Source organism: Petromyzon marinus, unplaced genomic scaffold (genome assembly GCF_048934315.1).
Source record: "Petromyzon marinus isolate PM22_M1 ecotype Great Lakes invasive population unplaced genomic scaffold, UKy_Petmar_22M1.pri1.0 PM_Scaffold_19, whole genome shotgun sequence".
NCBI classification, from domain to species: Eukaryota; Metazoa; Chordata; class Hyperoartia; order Petromyzontiformes; family Petromyzontidae; genus Petromyzon; species Petromyzon marinus.
Genome location: NW_027423157.1, coordinates 1,272,872 through 1,290,682, shown reverse-complemented (window position 1 = coordinate 1,290,682; position 17,811 = coordinate 1,272,872). Strand labels below are relative to the sequence as shown.

At 45.1% G+C, this 17,811-nt stretch overlaps 1 pseudogene; it reads right to left on the bottom strand.

Annotated features, from left to right (window-relative positions):
* LOC142922867 (exosome complex exonuclease RRP44-like) overlaps positions 1–16,886 on the bottom strand; it is a 74,124-nt pseudogene extending 57,238 nt beyond the window's left edge.
* Positions 16,887–17,811: the final 925 nt, after the last annotated feature.

Here is a 17,811-nt window from a genome sequence, read left to right as displayed (position 1 = left end):
GAAACTATACGGCTACATCTCAAGATAAAGGTAAAAGGTGCAGCCCTGCAATTGCTCGCTCAGGCCAATACTGACATCGTTTCAAGACATCTCTGCTTCACAGTAGGGGGTAGCACATTCCCACCCATTTTGAGCATAATGTTCATCACAATAAGTCGACCTGATATTTCAACATTTCAGTGCTGGAATTTATCTAAAATTAAATACAGTACTACATTTATCGTGATGGTTTTTTGTTGCTTATTTCTGTGGAGTAGCTGGGAAACGAGCCGAGTCCTTCAACTCCCTACACTTGATAACACAGTATGTTCAATGTGGCTGCTGGATTTTGAAGCCAGGGTCCCAGCTGTAATCTCTGGGTCATAGGGTGACCCAGGTGACCCTTGCAAATGAGACTATTATGTTCTCTTGAGTTCTCACCCGGTTAAACCAAAAGACCTCAAACAAAAATTTGAGCCACCCGACGACCTCTGAATTCCTTGCGAGGAGGATGATATTGAAGGAAGGTTAACAGCAATCTAGAGACAGTAGAACCCCTCTTAAAGACGGTAATTGGTTCCACGAACACGAGCATTAAAGGATTTGGTCATTAAGCGAGTATAGGAAATACGTGTTAAAAGCTTAATTTGTTCCGATAGCATCGAAAGTTTCCCTTGTTCACCCAAAAAACGTACTTTATAATATTTAAACAATGGATATTAATACATAAAGATACTAACATTATAAACACATCATATTAAAATAAACACTGTTAATAAATGCATGAATTCATTTTGATTTAAAACTTTCGTGACTGCAGGGATTCATATTCTTGGTTCTTTCGGTAAATTCACGTAGAAGGGAAACAATAAAATAATAAAAATATACAACAATAAAATTCTCACGACGTTTCGACTGCAACACAAGCAATCATCATCAGGTGTGAAAACCACAACAAGAAAATTGGAAAAAAGTGGCGGTTATTTTAACGTTAGCACCACGGAGAGAGATTTGATAAGCCATTTCGGGTCTTAATTGATTGATCACGCTTAAGGTGGCTGTCAGAACGCATCCATTATTTTTTGTCTCCCCCCTCCTCTTTTCCGAACATAGATGGACTCGTCCATCTGAACAAACTGTCAAATCTCTCTCCGTGGTGCTAACGTTAAAAATAACTGCCACTTTTTTCAAATTTTCTTGTTGTGGTTTTCACACCTGATGATGATTGCTTGTGTTGCAGTCGAAACGTTGTGATAATTTTATTGTTTTATATTTATTTTATTGTTTTCCTTCTACGTGGCATTAATTCATATTTACTGTACCTACAAGAGCCCGTCGTTAACAGGGAAATGGTCGGTTAAGCCTACACATTGAGCTCTATGGAGGCCCGTTGTTAAGCGATTAGTTAACAAGGGTGGTCGTTAAAAGGGGTTCTAACTCTACCTTTGATTTCGCCGCCTTCACCAAGATGTCGTAGTTGGAAGGCGGAGGCGCCGGGTGGCGTCGGAGCAGCGCACACTCGGGGAATTCGCCTACGATGCGCTCCGCCACGGAGATGTTGGCGAGCAACATGAACTCCTCCACCATCGAGTTGGTCTCCCTGTGTACACGCACCAGTTTCCGCCACCACAACACATCAACCACAAGGGTCAAGATTCTTTATCTTAGATTATTTTGCTGATAATAAATTTCCCACGTGATAAGCCACTTTGTTCAGCTATCATTTGTGGTCAGGGTTTTACTTGGTAAGATAAAAATAGTTTAGTTTTATTTGTATATTTGTTTAAGTTATTTGTTTACCTTTCCAATACTTTGCAATCCTAACGTGTGCTTGTATTGTTTGTTGTTGTAACGTTGTGACCTGCCCCAACTGGACATCTGTGAAAAAAGAGCTTTATAGCTCATCGGATTCTTCCAGTAGAAATATATATTTTGATTCTGATAGAGAGATCTGCACAACAGTCGGATCGCAGTCATGGGAGGTGTCTTGTTGACGAGACTCACTTGAGTTCCTTGGTCTGCAGGTCGATCGGGTCGTGGGTTTCGCTGTCCATGTGGAATCGGACCTCAGGGGATGCCAGAGTCAATGCCCTACGGGTGGAGAAGGGACATGAGCGATTATCATGTCCAGCCAAAACAACACAGAATCTTAATATAAGACACTTCACAAACTCAGATATTTGAGTTGAACATGCACAGCTCGTTAAGTCAATCCACTGCTGGATGAGGGCCGCCCCATGTCATACGGGTCGTGGGGTGGTTTTACCGTACTTAACCGTGGTGGTCAGTACGCGTTGGCAAAGGTGGGGGAGCACAGACATGGGAGCATTAAGAAGAGTAAAACAATTTATGTCACTGCATTGTCCTCTATTGCCCACAATGTAGCCCCGCAGCAGCCTGTAACACTCCAATCTAGAAGGATGTTATTAACCAGGTAAAACCTTAACTTCTTTATTGTTGCCTTCATTTCCGCATCTCCAGCTTCTTCAGCCTCCCACTCCCAGCCCCACTCACTTCCCCCCCCCCCCCGGCATTTTGCCGTGCTCGCCCCTTTAATCCCTCTAGCAGCACCCCACTTCCCCTACCCCACACCCCCCATCTCTATCTCTCCCCCCTTGCTCCCCCCCACTCTCTTACCTATATAGCCTCTTGTTACAACAGCCCTTTTTTGCCCACTTCAGCAATTGTTTCTGGCTGTGGTTGTCCCATCTGAAGAAGGACGCTTGTGTTGCGCCCGAAACGTCGTGATTTAATTTAGTTGTTATTTTATTTTATAGTTTTACATACGTGACTTTACTGAAAAAAAACAAAGAGTATGAATCCTGTAACACTTGTTTGTGCATGATATTCACCCAAGCCTCATGCATCATGGGGTCAAAAAAGCAACAGGTGCAGCCTTGCAATTGCTTGCTCAAGCCACTGCTGGAAGAAGGGGGCTCCCATAAGAGGCGGCCCCTCTAGGGATACACCCTTTTACAGTCCCTCTAAATGTATTTTAGCCTACTCTTCCACGCTGGCCGGATGTCTTAGAAGACACGGGAGTAACCACACTTTACCGCGCCACAGGCGACCTGCCGATCGACTAAATGCGGTGCACACATTAATACGGCTCATCGCTCCAGTGGCGGTGGAGGGGATGAGGATCTTGACAATGAGTTACCCGTTTTGAATGCGCCTCTGCTTGAGGATCTTGGCCAGGGAGTTGAGGCCACGCAAGCTGCTGGTGACCGGATCCTTCCTCCCAGCGTCGTCCATCATTAGCTGAGCCTCTGCGTACGTCAGAGACGCCTGCGGGGATACGATGAACACACCACGGGTGAACCATGGGGTCCTCGCAATTACACAATGCCCACGCCTGATCCAAGCCCAAGCCAGAACGCAACAGATGTCTACGTGGCTCCCGATGACCACTGAGGGTTACGCTCACCCAAAGAAAGTAAAATTGATATATTTTTTTAATTCTCAAAGCTGGAATTTAACCAAATTTAGTGCAATGTAATTTGGTGGTCTTTCGTGCAGTGAGTTTAACACGTAGGCTTTCGTGACCAATATCATCCATAATACAGGTTGTTTGGGTTAGATTGTGTAAATACATAAATGTGTCGTTAAACCCGCCACCACCCGACACAGCCGACTAGTAAGGGTTGTCACATAAACAGAACGTGGCCAATTCGTCACTGGTACAACACACCGGTGTGCTGTACTCGTGACGAATTGGCATGTTCTGTTTACGTGACAACCCTTATTAGTTGGCTGTGTCGGGTGGGGGTGGGTTTAATGACACATTTACATATTTACACGATCTAACCTAAAAAAACAAACCTGTGTTTTGTGCAGTGATTGTTGACTGGACAGAGACCATCAACTCACTACTTTCATGTCCTACCTCGCACCTCCGATTAGCACAGTTGGCTACGTACGGTGCAAAAGAAGTTCAACATACATACTACCACTTGTGAACCCGTTTCATCTCGCTACACTTGTGAACTCAGAGGTGCAAGCTCAACGCTCTGACCTCTCAGCCATCCGGAAACCTCAACTGCACTAACATAGCAAGGCACCGATACAATACACGTGAAAGCAAACGAGAGTTTTACAAAAACTGAACGTCTGTGGGGGGGGGGGGGGGGAATCACCTTGGAATTGATGATGCTCTTGGTAAAACGTGTGCTCACAATCTCAGCCTTTGGAGTCATCTCCCATATGCACGAGAACGCCAGCCTGCACGCACACAGCACATGCACCGTCGCCATTCACCGTCGAGTGGCAGAGTCGTCGACATTGGAGTGTTGCAGGGTGTTCACTCAGGAAAGCCTCGCAAAGTCTCGAGACTCTTTTTCAGGAGGGCCTTGCCAAGTTTTTGGTAGTCGAGTCATTCTTTCAGCAGCGGGATGTTTGGCCAAATACCGGTTTGGGTTGTTACAAATTACTCAACTGGAATATATATGTAGCAACCATTGTTCGACTGCAAAAGCTTTGCAGTACCCTCCCGAAGTTATGAGATTCAGTGAGGCTTTCCATGGTTAAGGATCATAGTAGTAATAACACGTTCATGTTAGCGATGAGAGGAAACCTGATAACCTGGAGTCAACCCATGCTAAATAGGGGGAGAACATACAAAATCTACATGGAAAGGCAACCAAGTCGGGCATCAATCTTAGGCCATTCTTGCTGTGAGACATGTGTTACCATTGTGCCATCCTGGTTTGGCTGCTTATGTATGTACACATGCTTGTGTGGATCTGTACAATGACACTTAAACAGTGCCACGCATCATGGGATTATATGTGCACCTGGCAACAACGCACGTTAGCTGCTGAGTATGGGTTGCAATGTGCACACTCGCGAGTTCACAGTTGTTGGTGCATCTCACCGGTCGACGTTGGATCTCAAGGAACACAGGTTTGAGCTCAATAACTCTGGCACCATATCAATCCTCTGCAGGCGCACAAACACATAAATGCAACAACTTCTCTGTCAATAAACACAATCTGGCAAATACATATGCACCAACTCAACGAGTGTTTTGCAAGCAAACCCACACATGATTAAGTCACCTGCAGGTAACTGTTCAGCAAGGGGATGTTTTCGCGAATGCCAGTTAAGATTGTATGGGTTTTATTTAGAGGAAATCTGATGAATCCAGAGGAAACCCATTCACTAACAGGGGGAGAACAAACAAAGCTGCAAGCAAAAAGGCACAAGAGTTGAGTAATCAAACCCAGCGTCTCCTTGCTGCAAGGCACGAGTGTTACCACTGCGCCGATAGCCTGCCGCTCATGATGTCACGGTACATCATATGATAAGAAATCCACAAAAATCACCTCGTTTAAAACATCATGAGAGATATTTAGCATTGTTGTTGCACATTTTTTAAATTCTAATTAATTTTTAAGTTATCGTTATTCATACGGGAAGTACTGAAAAGCACGCAAAAAAATGTGGTGAAAATGTCAAATACAATTACAAAGTTGTGGGGAAACTGGTACCGCGATGATCGTTACATCGTAATATTTTACATCATGTCGTAAAGTTAAGAATGAAAGGATGAAATCGGCGGGTCGTAAAACACTTGATATTGTGGCAAGAAGAAATCCACATCTCACCTTCTCACACAGGTAAACTGTGGTACCACGCAGAGATGCCTCCTCATCCAAGGCATTCCCCGGCCGGATAAAATAGCTCACATTGGCGATGTGTACCCCAACCTAGAACACACATTAACACACCGTCACCACCCTCACATGCATGGATGTGTAATGACAGGGTGATACCTGCCGGCCTGTAAGGGTAATTAAGGTTATAGCTGCATTACATAATGCCTTATTATGAAGGGGTGTATCTGGGGTAAAGGTCAACGGCGGAGTCAGTCGAGAAGCTCCGGGAACCATCCCGAAGGGCCTAGAAGGTTCTAGAAAGGGGGCGTGGCCAGAGGTGGAGCTTGGCCACTCCAGGCAGATATAAAGAGCACCGAATCAGAACTTCGGGGCTGTTAGCGTGGGGTCTGGGTCCTGGTTGCGTCGCTACGGTCGTCATCTCTTCGTCTCCGACCACGTGGCTGGTTCTTCTGCAAGAACAGCTCTGTCTCCGCCGCTACGCTCGTCAACCAGCCAGCGTAGCTACGCAGGACGCAAATGGGCTGCGTGTTTGTACAGCCTAGGTGTAGCCGCGTTACGAAGTGTATCGCCCTGTGTGCTTTTAATAAATAAGACGCCTTCTACTAGACGTCTGGCGGAAGTCGCTCACTCCACATGCATGCATAACCTCCACCATAGCCACTCCAACCAAAGCACAATAATGTGAAATGAAATGCACACCCATTACTACCTGGTGCATTCATTGTGAACCAGGCATTCGGCCAGTGACGTGGACACTTAGGCCAGTGGGGTCTTAGCCATGGCTTGGCTCAGGCTTGGCTCTCGCGCAACATGCATTGAGATTATTTCTATTATTTTGGCTGCTATAAATGTCCAAATGATGGGCCACTTTGTTGAGCTATTCAGTTGTGGCCAGGTCACTAATAAAAAATAAATCAATACCTCAGTGGGCTTTTCCTGGCAAGATGGGGATGGTTTAGTTGTATTTGTTTGTGTTTGGGTTATTTGTTGATCTTTCTTGTACTTTGCACTACTATTATGTTTTTGTACTGTTTGCTGTTGTAACGTTCTTACCCGCCTCTACTGGACATGTGAAAAATAGCTTTATAGCTCATTGGATTCCTCCAGTATAAATATTCTGATTCTAATTCTCAATAAGCCACATCAAAGCAACGCTTAAAACCCAAGCTGCCTCTAAGCATGGTTCCAGCCCTGAGCCTCCGTGGCCCTTGTGCCTCCACGTATATCTCTGCATGCTCCCAGCCACGCTCAGAATTTCCGTGAGCTGAGCCTGAGCCAAGGCACAGCTGAGCCACTCATACTTCTTTGGAGGCAACGGAGCAGATCAAGCCAGAACCAAGCCATGTTGAAGTCAGTCCTGAGCCGAGCAGAGACCAAGAATACGGGCACTAAGGCAACAATGTTTGGAAACTTAATAACAGGAATATTGTCCACCCCTTTGTCAATCCACTGCAGGATGAGGGCTTCTCCATGCCGTAATGGGTTGCGATTGTCATTTGACCTTGCTTTGTTACGATGGTCAATGCAGGTGGTGAAGGGGAGAACTTGGGCAGTTTTTTTTAGATATCACTCTGTACCGGTGTTAGCCATGACTGGAACTAAACCAGCTTGACAGGATGAATGTGCAGTGCACTTATCATTGTGCCACTTAAACTCCCCTTGTAACCTCCGCTAGCATTGACAAAACCATGAAAGTAATAGGCACGAATTACCGCGACCGTGACCACGATTACTACCACCAAATGAATACCTCGGTGTTCCCATTGTCGAGCGGTTTGCAGTGTAGGGCATCGTCGATGTCTGTGCAGCCTGGAGGATCCACACTGCAGATGGACAACGCACGAAGGTCCTCCCTGCCAGCCTGGTCCTTGTACAGGACACACACAGCACCAGGTTCAACAAAACGCTGCCTTACAACAAACAAAACACAGGGTGAGCCATACATGGGTAAACCAACTTCATTCTAATGGCGTTCTATCTTCTCAATAGGCGACTGAATATTCTGAAAGTACAGTCCGTTCTCCTATAACTCTGCGTGTTTTCATATCGTGAATTAGATATAATGCGATGAATGCATTAGGGAACACATTTTTTCATAACATGGATGCGAATTGGATAAAAGGTGATCGAGTGAACAGAACTGCGTTGTGCGAGGCAGAATAAGCGGTTGTACGGTTGCCTCGGTGTAGCATCACACAAGGCGGGATGTTTCTGGATGCTTCTAGATGCTACTCACGTACTGGAAGTCTTTGTTAAGCCTGCGTACGCATCTCACGTGTTATCGCGGACTGTGCTTTACCCTATATTATTTATTATGCGATTTTTCCACAATTCGGTGTTCTTCAGGAACGCAAGTACAGCGTTATAGGAAAAAAGTCTGTAGTCCCCTTGCTCCATTCATTTATGTACTGGACCATCTCCACGGCTACTGCAAAGTCCTCCATATCCTGGCTCACCACTTTGATCCGCATCTCTCGAGGCCTGCCTCTCGGGTCTCCGCCCTGGTGCTTCCATAAGTCCATCGCCTTCATTCCTCCGATGTGAATTTCCTCTCTTCTTACGATGATGTGTCCGAGCCATCGACTTTCTTTCAGGTCGACGGCTTTTCTATATACAATCTGCGGTAAAGGCGTAGAGCCCCGTGGCTTCTCGTTCATGACAGTGCAACGGAAGGACCTCGACTGGAGGGAGAGCTCCAGAGAGGTCCTCTAGAAGGTATTCTACGCAGGCCAAACATCTTGAAACTATTGCGGTTTGACAGCACGATGATGATGATGGGGGGTGTTTTCGCATTTGTCTATTGTCGGGGGCCTATACGTCGGGGGCCACACGTCATGGGCCACACCAAAGGCCACCCAGGGGCCACCAGTGGCCCGTGGGCCTTGTAATAAAGAACATTGAAGTAAAGGATTCTCACATGCACGACCGAACACACCAACACACCGCAGGCGTAAGAATTGAACTCAATCGATGAATTGACATATCGTCACACGTCTCATGCGTACCTCTGCTGTGATGCTGAACGTGGGAGGGGGCAGGCATGCAAGTACGGCCTGGCTGAAGGGCTGGTGTGGCACGTCGTGCTCCAGCAGCAGCACCTCCGTCTTCGTCTCCTTATCCCCACATTCGCCCAGAGAGCGCACAAAATGGCCCTGCACAAGCACACCGACGATTAGCACGGTTGTTTACGTATGGTATGGAAGAAGTTCAACATGCATATGCACATACGTGGCCAATCGTAACCGGTATCCCTTTTCCACTGGTACATTGGAACCCAGACAGTGCAGATCTCTCGAAGTGTCTGTGGTCACCCACTGGCTTTTTGCCGTGTCGAACCAGAACCAAACCGTAGTATGCTGGCCCCACAAGGCATCCAAATATATCCGGGGGCCGAGCAGGGCCAGGGGCGGGGCTAGCGACACGTTAATTGTGTGACGGCAGTCAGTACACCGCGGGGACGTGGCACCACAGCGTCATCTGCACGTGCCTAGCCTTGTTCAAAGCATTGACCGTCCATGGCATGGATCCGCTTTTGCAGTGGATAAACAACCTGCAGCCTACTAAACCGTGCCAGCCATGGTGTCGCTCGGTTGTGCAGTGGCAAATAGGTATGAAAAGCACAACCACAATGCCAACCTTGTACCTAACGTACATTATGTAGAATATTAACCGACATCTGTTTAAACAAAGATACAACCCAAAGAATACATCTTAACAATATATTTAACTTTTCACCAATTTTGTTTCTCATTGTGTTAATGGTATCGCAAAAGACATGCAATCTATACAAACCCTTCGTGGTCAAGGACGACCCACAGGAGCAGACATAACAGAGCTACTTCTAAGATCCATTGAAGTGAAATGCAGTCCAAATTGTAGGGGGGCAGTGCTTTTCCAACCACTCTGCCAATCAAAGTAATGTTCATCACATGGCAGTCAAACGCAGTAGTTTTCTCAGAGATGGAAATCAAACAATCGAAGTGCAGGACCAAATTTAATATCGTTTTTGGTGCAGTTATTGGTGACTGGGCTGAGACTATCAACTTACAACACCTTAATAACCTAGGTTGAATCACAGGTGAGTTTGCCATGCTTTCAAACAAAAAAATATCACAGTGGTGCCACTTCATCCACCCTGACTTCCAATTCACCGTGTCACCGTTCGTGTTTTGGGTTCGACGGCTGTATTGCATACAGAGCCGCGTGGCCGCGCGTCAAGTGACAGAAGGATGAGCCCGACGATGCCGACCACGGGACAGACGGGTGAGATGTCACGGCGTCCGGGGCGTCACGGTGCAGTCGTACGTTCGGGTAGCGGGAGTGTCGCAGCCAGCCACCGATGGCCACCACGATGCGGTGGGCCTGCAGGGACGCTGCTTGTCTTGTCTCCACCCGCACTCGTGGCATGCGGCGGTCCGCGGGCGTGAACAGGTGGCGGGTGGCCTGCAACACGCCCAAAGAGCCCCCAGTAAGGCATTCAACAAACTGTTTGGGCAAGTGCCGTCAGTACACACCTATTCAAGCTGGTACGGCAAACGACGGGGTGGGTACGGCCAGCACCATGCCCGACCGCCTTTGTCTCCACAGCGCTGATGTTTACATGCCACATCAGAGACTCATTTATGGCCGAGTCGACCTAGGGAAGGGCCCAAGACAGGTTCAGACATTTGGCGCTGTTTATTGGTTATGAGCGATAAATATAATCCAACTCGGGTCCCAGGATTCGTAGCGCAGCGCGCTAACCGCTACATTACCGCTCCCCACACGTACACACACACATGCAGATCAGCCCACCTCCTTGATTGGGCTGGGCATGAGCATGCCGCACAGCGGCCTCGAGTTCCGCTTGATGATGCCGACCACTTTGCCAGTGGCCCGACGCATCTTCCTACTTTCGGCTTTCAGCTGGAGACCAAAACAATGGACAAACATCGTGTTGCGTAATCTAAGCAAGAGCGACGACAGCAGTAGCAGCTGGGATAGCACCGGGAGATGACAACGCAAACTCAAATGAGCACTCACCACAGTAGCGTCTCTCTCACACACTGAAATAATGAAATAACTATTTTTTTAACAAACTCACTGCATAACACAATACAATTTGGCTTGAAGGGGAAGGAGCAATCCAAAACAATAGCGCTTAACCTGCGGATGTGGTTTCATGCTGTGTCTCATCAATGTCAATAATGAGACTGACGCTTTGTTAAAATGACAAAAGATCACAGTGAGGAGTCCTCCGTAAATATTTATAAGTTAAAACACGCCCATCAGATACCACACGTTTAAAAAAAAACGCGTAAGCTTTTGCGACCAATATTATCTACAACAAAGGTTACCCTCCCATCTAATTCACAATTTGATGCTTAATCTCTCGATTCTTTATGATTTCACTGATTGACATTTTCTCTTACCTGCTTAGCACATCAGTCACCCTATATGTGTTTAATGTTTACGTAACGTTTTAATAAGTATAACTGTGCAATGATCAGCCTATAAATAATCTGCCCAAGCCAACTTGCACTACATGCGATTTAATATCTAACACTTGTTTATGTTTGTGCAATATTGTCGACTTTTCATAAACCACAGTTGTTTTCGTGCCAATTTCAATTAACTTCATTGCTGTACTTTATTATGTTTTGCATTTTGTCACTGTGGTATGTATGCATGTAGAACTTATTTCGCACCGTCCACAGCCAACCATGCTAATCGGAGGTGCGCGGAAAGGACAACAATCTAAATACAAAAAGCAGTTCTAAAGAAATTAGTTTTCAATATAGAGGCCACCCTGTGACCCAGGTCACTCTCGCAAATGATACGTGTCCTGATCTCTTGAGTTCTAATTAAGTTAATTAAAATAAACATTAAAAAGGAGCTCAGACCGTGGAAGCGCCACCGTGTTGAGCCTGGATATGCATAACAGGTGGTATAGGCTCTGCGCCAAAATGGCAGGCAGCAGAGCGCAGTACAGCAAAATGAACTGTTGTCCTGTCCTTCTATGCTCCTGATCTATGCCCCCCCCCCGTTCACCAACCCGCATCGAAGTATGGTCAAATAACCCCTACGTACATACAAAAATAGTATCAAATGATTAGCACTCCTGACTTGATTTTGAAGTAATGTAATGTAAAGTCATTTAATAAACGCAAAATCAAGCTAACAGCATCTCTAATGTGGATTGTTGTCTGGTCACACGGTGTTCATTATGTTTAAGGTCTCTCTTGAAGTGGTTGAGTTTTTGTTGTTATTCTTTGTTTAAACTATATTAAAACTATAATCTTAGTTTTTTTTTCGGTAAAGTCACGTTGAAGGGAAACAACAAAATAATAAAATATATATAACAATAAAAAATTCTCACGACGTTTCGAACATAACTCAAACGGTCGTCTTCAGGTGTGTTGGTTTGCATAAATTTATTTTTAAACGGTGCATTTATAGTTAGACGTTAACAAAGTCGTAATTAATCGCAGTAACAGTTCTATTTCCGATAGTCTGAAATCCGTTTTAGCTAAAGGTCTAAACTTTGCAGTCACACCTAAACACATACCAGTTAATGATATAATTGCCCAAGTAGACGTTGCTCTCAGGGGCCTGGGTCACATCGCTGCAGACGTAGCAAGATCTGAAATCGCTGCAACCCTCAAAAACGCTAAGATGCCAGCTAGCAACCTCAGCAAAGATGAGCGTTTTGAATTATATAAATTAAAAAAGAGGAATGATATTGTAGTCCTCTCAGCTGACAAAGGCAATGCTACTGTCATCATGGATAAAATAGAATACAACAACAACATTAAAGAATTACTCGACGATGGTAGTTATACAAAAATAAAAAGAGATCCCACCAACAGCCTCGTCACACAAACCAACAAAATAATTTCTGATTCAACCGCATTAATTGATCAATCTAAACAGTTTTCGTTGAAACTTTCTGCTGCCAGGCCACCAAGATTATACGGATTACCAAAAATACATAAAGTAGATACACCCCTTCGTCCCATAGTCTCTACTATCGGCTCCCCCACCTACAAACTAGCTCGTTTTTTGTCTGAAATCCTGCGTCCTTTCACTGGAAAGACCACCTCTGTGGTACAAAATTCGACTCACCTGGTATCGACAATCAAGGGTATTTCCCTGTCCCCAGACGACCTGCTTATCAGTTTTGATGTAGTTTCCTTATTCACCAAGGTTCCTGTACCTGACACCATTGCAATCATTGAAGACTTGGTTCATCAAGGACTAAACACTGAGGTACCCCCCCTGGTGAGACACTGTTTAACCAATACATACTTCACTTGGAATGGAACTTTCTACAAACAAACTGAGGGCACCCCAATGGGCTCCCCCCTTTCTCCAGTTATAGCTAACATTTTCATGGAGAAATTTGAGACTGACGCCATCCAGACTGCCACTCTGTGCCCAACCTTATGGAAGAGGTACGTGGATGACACTTTTGTCATCTGGCCACATGGCCGGCTTGCTCTAGACCAATTCTTCGACCACATCAATTCCATACACCCAGCCATCAGATTTACCATGGAAGTCGAAATAGATGGCAAGATACCTTTTTTGGATGTCCTAATTAAAAAGAGACCTGATGGTTCAATGAGCCACTCTGTCTACAGGAAAGCTACCCATACGGATGCTTATCTGAAACCGGATTCCCACCACCATCCATCACAGAAGAATTCTCTCATCAAGACTCTGTATCATAGAGCCCAATGCATATCCGACCAGGAACACATAAGCAGTGAACTCAAGCACGTACACCAAGCTCTTAGGGCTAATGGTTACTCCGACTATACAATCCGCAAAGCTATCACTCAAACCATGAAGAACCCTCTTGAGGAGCCTTTCAAAACCATCACTTTACCCTACATTGCGGGGGTCACAAAAAAGATCTCCAAAATCCTGAATAAACACAAGATCCAGGTCCGTTTCAACACATTACATAAAATCCGTGATCTGGTTCCGTCTGTAAAAGATGTGATTCCGGACATACAATACCCTGGTGTCTACAAACTAAGTTGCCTCTGTGGTAGTAGTTACATTGGAGAAACCAAACGCCATGTCTCGGACCGCATTCGTGAACACAAAGCAGACCTTAAACACGGTAGGACCAACACCTCGGCCGTGGCAGATCATTGTTCTAATTCAGTAGGCTCACATGCCATTGACTTTTCCAAGACAGAGGTTCTTTGTAAGCCATCTGGATTCCATGAGAGATTCGTTCATGAGGCTATCCACATATACAAGCACAGAGACAATTTCAACCGAGAAGATGGATTCTATCTTAGCAATCATTGGAAAGACTTGATAAACCATTTCAGGTCTTAATTGATTGTTCACGCTTACAGTGGCTTTCAGACATCATACATTATAAAAAAAATTCGTCTCCCCCCTCCTCTTTTCAGAATATAGATGGGCTAGTCCTAAATAAACTGCCAAATCGTTGCGCGTGGCGCTAACGTTTTTATAAATAAATAAATGCGCCGTTTAAAAAAAATTATGCAAACCAACACACCTGAAGACGACCGTTTGAGTTATCGTCGAAACGTCGTGAGAATTTTTTTATTGTTTTATATATTTTATTATTTTGTTGTTTCCCTTCAACGTGACTTTACCGAAAAAAAACTAAGAATATGAATTACTGCAGTCACGAAAGCTTTAAATCAAAATTTATATTAAAACTATTTAAAAACTATAAACTAAATAACTTTACCAGGTAAGGACCCTGAGAGCTCTATAGCTCTTTTTAAGTGACCTGGCCACAAATGATCGTTCAGTGAAGTATCTTATCACATTTGAAATTGATAGCAGCCACATACTCTAAGTGCATGTCAGATTGTAACTGTGGAGGGAAAAGCCGGAGGACCTGGAGAAAAATCCATGCGACCACGGGGAGAGAGACACGCACACTGCAGGTGTCTGGGTTTGATTTTGGTTCGGCAGTGTTGACGCTCCACTCACCACATCCTCTTCATTCTCTTCTGCAACGTCCCCTGCGACGCCCTCATCGTGCAGGACCAGCGAGGAGGGGGCAACCCAGCGCTCCTCGGGGAACATCTCCACGCACACGATGTCGTCGTGCATCGCGCGGTTTAAATGCTGCAGCCCCTGGATCAACACCTGCACGCAGACAAAAAAGATCCCCCGTATAGTCTTAACAGACCGCTGGGCCAAGTGCTGTTAGAGAGCAGCATATACAGTAAAACCTTGGATTGCGAGTAACTTGGTCTGCGAGTGTTTTACAAGACAAGCAAAATTTTTAATAAATATTAATTTGATAAACGAGCGAGGGTCTTGCAATACGAGCAGCTTTGTACTGCCGAGCGTCACGTGATCACAACTGATATACGAGTGCTTTGATATACGAGTGCTTTGGATTACAAACACGTTTCCGGAACGAATTATGCTCGCAATCCAAGGTTTTACTGTACAAGAGTTTTAATACCACGAATAAACAATTTAAAATGTAGGACTATGAGCCCATGAATCTTCTGAAACCAATGTTTTTCAGTAACATATGTTCAAGTAGGGCAATTTCTAGACTGGGTTTTTTTTTCCAACAAAGGGCCAATGTACCTAATTGTTATTTAACGTTACATTTTGGAGGTGGAAATAGACCATTCATTTTGTTAACAAAGTAGTCACAACCATCATTAGACCTCCTTTGCCAGTACCAAAATATAATAGGGTTTTTCCCCTTTTTTCTGGCAACAAAACTGAAACCTCTTACAAGGAATCAGGTGTGCATTAACCACAATACTTGTGGTCAAAATGCAAACAAAAACACACTGATAATATTTGCAATATATGCGTACGCCTTTTGGCGTCCTCTGGTCTCGCACCAATTGGGTCGAGGCTCAAAAGAAAGCCGTCCCTGGTGTGAACCAATCAGTCTCAAGGACAATGCATATATTATCATAGTGTGTTTTTTGTTTGCATTTTGACCACAAGTATTGTGGTTAATGCACACATGATTCCTTGTAAAAGGTTTCAGTTTTGTTGCCAGAAAAAAAAGGGAAAAACCCTATTATTAAAGTAGTCACAATTAACGTATATACTGTAGTTGTGGTGGCGTAGCTATCGAGTGTGCAGGCAGTGCAACTGCACCAAGACTCACAGGCCGGGGGGGCAGGAGCCAGGCTATGACACCTACGTAGGGTGCAAAAGACGTTCAAAATACAAATATTTTAGCCCAGTAGCTCTTAACCTTTACTGCAGCCTTGCAGTAAAGGTTAAGAGCTACTGCTCATGCCAAGAACGCTATGCCACTGCTTCATTATAAATTTGTTTTTAAAACTCACACAGATACGATCGGACAGCATTGTTCCTTCCAGACGCAGGCTTGTGAAACGTGTACCTCTTTATCACTGTCACCGTCCCCTCGCACCCTCAGAGTCCCCTCCAGGTAATTCTCACGACTCACAAGGAAGGTTCCCTGGACAAACCGGCCGGAACGCACACCTTGCTGCAGCTGGGACAGCGGGAGATGTTCGGGGAAGATTACCCGGGACTCCACAACATCCTGCACACGTACACAGCACACGCACGGCACATGCACGCGTCAACAACAATTTTGCAACCGCTATCACGTAACGAGACGAAGGATCCAGTCTGATTTATCTCAGATCAGTACGGCCATCCGTGTAAAGAGAACGTTCTACAAAAGCGGATATCATAGAGCTACCTCTAGAGTTTCACCCTTCCGTCTCTGCTTTTTGCTAAATATGCCACGTCATTAATCTAGGATTTATTTGATTGATTGACCATTGCTCGTGAGGATGAGACGTTCTAAAAGGGAGCTGTTTAACACGTATTCTTATGCGACCAATATTATACATAATAAAGGTTTATTGGGTAAGAGCGCGTAAATGTGTGTAGTTAACCCGGTACAGCCAATTAGTAAGGTTTGTTACGTAAAACAAAACGTGTCAATTAGTTACTACTGCAGCACGCCAGTGTATTGGAGAGTAAACCCACAACACTTACAAATCGAGTATATCGTTTCCCTAGCGATTACAACCAGCGAGACGTCGTACTCAGCGCAAGGCAAGTGTCCCTTTCTTCAGTGAGGCAGCTGGATGCAACGCGGAAGTGAGGGGTCGGACAAGGGTACAGGCCCGCACCATAAATATGAGGGGGGGGGGGCAGAGCTGATGCACGCATACGGAGTCTCACCTGCTCCGAGGCCAGTGCCAGACGGTCAATCAACTCAGGGTTGTCCAGCAAGCTGCGCACGTATTCCTCCACTGGGGGTACACAGACACGCGCAGATAAACGCAGAAATTATAATTGGCGACACGATTTACCGGACGATTTAGAGTGGCACCCAAAATGTAATTTTGTTACTTTTCAAGTCATGCCTGCTGGATTTATTAATTTTCCTGTTTAACTGAAGCACTGTTTAACAAGAGGCACTACAGACTTGATTCAAAGCTTTCGTGACTGCAGGAATTACTCTTTGGTTTTTTCGGTAAAGTCACGCATAAATAAGAAATAATGAAATAACATAATAGCGTACGACGTTTCGGTTGCAACACAAGCAGCCATCATCAGGTACAGAAGAGCTAAATTTACGAGAGATAAGAAACATAACCCCAGATGTATATACAGACACTCAAGTAGGGGGGAACTAACACAGATACAACAGGGGCCACAGAGAGAGAAGCATACCAAACAAACAGGGTTTAGCAAAATCGCTGCTTGTAATCGCCAAGGAAACGATATACAGTCCTAGAATGAAGGACTGTGCATTTGATAAGGCCACGTGAAGGTGTTGTGATCCCCGCTCTCTATTAGGGTGAGGGCTATCTCTTTGCAAACACCCATGACCTCATGACCACAACGAAGAGCATGTAAGAGATTTGTGGCTGGCCAGATGGTGTCGTACACACGTGTCATTTGGCATTGTGGTGAAACAAATTCAGCTCCATTATAATGTGACTGGACATGCTCGGGAACAATGCCCCATATAAACGTGGATGTCCAGCCAGATGAGCTGGCACGCAGCTATAGGCTGACCCCATAGCCAGGTGATATCACACTCCTCCATAATCTTGTTGATGTGCTCAGTTGAGGTGATGCCTACCTGTAGTTCTACTGATCGGAGGCTGACACTCATTGATAATTTAAAGACGAGAACAATTCACTTTAATGGCCAACATCAAGTGCACAAATCCTCATATGCTGTTATCTAAATTTTGTATCGCCT